The sequence below is a fragment of the Notolepis coatsorum genome (genome assembly GCF_963971535.1).
Source record: "Notolepis coatsorum genome assembly, chromosome: 11".
Taxonomy (NCBI): domain Eukaryota; kingdom Metazoa; phylum Chordata; class Actinopteri; order Aulopiformes; family Paralepididae; genus Notolepis; species Notolepis coatsorum.
Window position 1 is genome coordinate 10,697,275 of NC_140175.1, and position 4,305 is coordinate 10,701,579.

The 4,305-nt window shown below is 41.0% G+C and overlaps 1 long non-coding RNA gene across 2 annotated transcripts; it reads right to left on the reverse strand.

The window, feature by feature from the left end:
• Positions 1 to 467: 467 nt before the first annotated feature.
• Positions 468 to 2,359, reverse strand: LOC311236751. 2 transcript variants are annotated; one of them, XR_014620243.1, is made up of 4 exons: positions 2,232 to 2,359; positions 1,727 to 1,748; positions 910 to 993; positions 468 to 622 (listed from the first exon to the last, which is right to left on the reverse strand). It is a non-coding gene; the product is annotated as an uncharacterized lncRNA (long non-coding RNA). The 2 variants fall into 2 exon arrangements; XR_014620244.1 differs by having other exon boundaries at positions 910 to 1,082.
• Positions 2,360 to 4,305: the final 1,946 nt, after the last annotated feature.

Genomic DNA, 4,305 nt, shown 5'->3' on the forward strand with positions numbered 1-4,305 from the left:
GTACTTATTAATACAATGTGCATTGATCACTGTTGCGATATATCATTTACATATCTGCTACTTTAATATTTACATTATATCACTAGGCGATGACGGCAATTTCGAACGTTAAATGCTAGCTGTGCTAGCTGACTTATTTTACATTAGCCATATCACCAGTTGTTACACAATCAAGCATCATTGTATTAATCAGCCCACATTATATGTGGGCTATTTATATTCAATATATATAATAGCATTTCAGGGGAGTGGCAGAGAGACTTGTGCTTCTACACATCCTAATGCTATCTATAAGACATTCATACATGCACATGTGAAAATGCAGTGAATAGCATATCTCAAGCTGTTTACTCTGCATTTCTTAGCATTTACATTTCATACTGTAACCATTGATATACTACTCAATTAAGCCAAGAAAGAAGTTTGGTCAACAGTAGAAAAAATACAAGGCAAGCAATTGCATTCCACACATTTTTTTATTATTATAGGCCTATAATATGTCCAGGTAGAGGGTAAAGGTCCAGTCTTCCACTCCTGTTGTTGGTAGTGCTAGGGCCTTTCTGTCACGACTGCTGCTCACCTCAGACTGGACACATGCACGTCATTATAGTGGTAATTTATCCTAGAAAACAAAACAGGGAGATAGAGTTATGGAGTTGCTCATGCACTCTACAACAACACACACCTTGTGTCTCTTCTCATCTCTAACATTTCCATTCCACAGCATGCAAGCATCCTGCTTCAAGAGGTGTATGATTGTGTATGTGACAATAAAACTCTATTTGATTTCAATATTTTAGAGGGTTTAGAGTTCACCCACCAGTTTCTGCTGTGGGAAACTTGATATTTTAGTATACATATTTTGCTTGCTTAATCATAACATCTAACTTTTATAGATCAACGTCTTACCATGGTCGGCTGTGCAGCATTCGGGTGCACCAATCGGTCAGAGAAAGGGATCCGTATGTAATTAACCCCTTTAATCCAGAAAGCCTGCAGAGATTTGAGTTATCTTGGCAGGCTTGCACATGGAAAGAAGTCAGAGACATTTGTGCCTCGAATGCAAATGGTTATCTTCTAATCTATCAAAAAAAAAACATATATATAAAACATATATATTTTCAGTATATATATATATATATTTATTTATATATACTGTATTTCAGAATAAGGGAAAATATGTTTAATGTGCCCTTGTGCCATGAGATAAAATGTCGCTCAACACAAAATTGTATTAGATTAGATTAAAATGCATTGTCATTATACAGCACAAGTACAGTACAACGGAAATAAGTTTGGCATCCAACCGGAGTGCAAATATAGCAGTAAAGTGCAATAGCAATATTCAATGTACAGGTGATTAGACTGGATACAAAATATATAAAGAGTACTACTGAGTAATAATTATAACCAGATGTACAGTATGTACGGTGTTATAGTATTATTATCTACAGTGATACAGGTTTAAAGACACTATGGTAGTAAGTCATACTGGCCAGCAGTGTAACTAGTAAGAGTACGTAAGGGATATGTACAGATACAGATATAGATATAGTAACTACAGGTATGAAAAAAGGATTATATGCAGGTATATACCGACAAATGTGTATAAATATATATACGGTAAATATAAATATATGTATACGGTATTTACAGCATTATTGATATCATACAGAGTTGTATGGGTTATATGCAGGTGTAGTAGTAATATGGTAGGCATATTCACCTTATCAGTCTTCTAGTTGAACCTGGAATGATGTGACAAATAAACCTCTTGATTCTTGGTTTGCAGATTGCAGAATGGGTACAGTACAGTACAGCTCAATACATACAATTGTTACGGGGATGCAGACCAGAGAAAGACTTTCGTCTTGTTTACATCAGGGTCCCCCATTTTCAATTCATCAGGAAATATATGACACACACGACATACAGATATACAGTAGGCCTACTGCTACATCTATACATTTATGACATACCAGATTTGCAAATACAGTACTGTTTGTGATACAAAAAGTGTCCAGAAAAAGAGTGTATATACATTTAACGTTACATATACATGGTAACGTTATCTAACTGCATTTAGAATCTAACAAGCTATTAACTTATGATAAACATAAACTAAAGATTGCTACATAAAATACCACTATTGACTACATCCATGAGTGGTCTGCTAATGCGTTAAAATGTAAAAAAAAATGCAGTAAGTAAGTAAAGTAAAGTAAACTTACCAGCGAGTGCCGCTCGGCAACAATGAAATGAATGGCGATGAGCTGAGAGCTTGAACTACGGACCCCCCCTGAGGCGCTTTACTTCCGCATTCCACGATAACAACCAAGGTGGGTCGGAGTGGCGGAACTCTTAATTATACGGCTCTGATCTGGTGGATGTTGAGATGCTCCGCCAGCTCTGCCAGAGCCCTGGCGGTGTTCGCTTGGGGAGGGATGTACACCGCCGACGCTCTTACCGGAGGCTTCCGTGCGATCTGCTCGGAAGACTGTGAACGAGTAAAACTTGAACCGGAGATTGGGGCTAACCCAACCCCCGCCGACGCTCTTACCGGAGGCTTCCGTGCAGACGTTGCAGTCTCTCACTTCTCGTTCTCGTTGGAATCGGACTCGCACCCTAAATCGTCCATCCTGATCTCAGCGAACGTGCATTTGCCAGGAAGATGGATTTCTCCTACCTCTATGCTTTCTCTTTGTCCTACCGCCGCCTTTGTCCCGCTTGATCTCCGATGGCCAATTTTGGCATATCTCACATCACATTATATATGTGCTGTATACACTATTATGTACTATATACTATTATATACTGCAGGTATACTATAATGTAATGTGTGCTGTAATGTGGACTGTAATGTGGACTATATGTGTGCACTGAAATGTGTACTATATGTATCTACTATGTATGTATGTAAATAAAAACAAATAAAAAAAAGAAACGTAAGTCTTCAGGGGTAGGGCCCGACAAGCCTAGTGCTTCTCCCTAGCCCTTTTCGGACAATTGGACAATCTGCAATATCAGCTGGTAAAACGTTTGTGGTTTATGGAATGACCGTTGTTATGTGAACGAATGCAAAACACACAAAAAATATGAGCTCTTAATTGGTGTACTTCTCTCTTCTCCAGGCACAATTGCTGCATTGCTCCCCAACAACAATCAAAAAGGCAGCTTTTCTAATACACCAGCGTATTCATACAGGAGAGAAGCCCTACCACTGTGACCAGTGTGGAACGCGCTTCCGTAACTCTGGAGACTTAAAGATTCACCAGCGCATTCATACAGGAGAGAAGCCCTACCACTGTGACCAGTGTGGGAAGAGCGTCAAGACCTCTGGAGAATTAAAGATTCACCAGCGCATTCATACAGGAGAGAAGCCCTACCACTGTGACCTGTGTGAGAAGAGCTTCAGTCAATCTGGAGAATTAAAGATTCACCAGCGCATTCATAGAGGAGAGAAGCCCTACCACTGTGACCTGTGTGAGAAGAGCTTCAGTCGATCTGACCACTTAAAGATTCACCAGCGCATTCATACAGGAGAGAAGCCCTACCACTGTGACCAGTGTGGAACGTGCTTCCGTAAATCTGGAAACTTAAAGAGACACCAGCGCATTCATACAGGAGAGAAGCCCTACCACTGTGACCAGTGTGAGAAGAGCTTCAGTAACTCTGGAGACTTAAAGAAACACCAGCGCATTCATACAGGAGAGAAGCCCTACCACTGTGACCAGTGTGGAACGCGCTTCCGTAACTCTGGAGACTTAAAGATTCACCAGCGCATTCATACAGGAGAGAAGTCCTACCACTGTGACCAGTGTGGAACGCGCTTCAGGCAATCTGGACACTTAAAGATTCACCAGCGCATTCATACAGGAGAGAAGCCCTACCACTGTGACCAGTGTGGGAAGAGCGTCAAGACCTCTGGAGAATTAAAGATTCACCAGCGCATTCATACAGGAGAGAAGCCCTACCACTGTGAGCTGTGTGAGAAGAGCTTCAGTCAATCTGGAGAATTAAAGATTCACCAGCGCATTCATAGAGGAGAGAAGCCCTACCACTGTGACCTGTGTGAGAAGAGCTTCAGTCGATCTGACCACTTAAAGATTCACCAGCGCATTCATACAGGAGAGAAGCCCTACCACTGTGACCTGTGTGAGAAGAGCTTCAGTCAATCTGAACACTTAAAGATTCACCAGCGCATTCATAGAGGAGAGAAGCCCTACCACTGTGACCTGTGTGAGAAGAGCTTCAGTCAATCTGAACACTTAAAGATTCACCAGCGCATTCATACAGGAGAGAAGC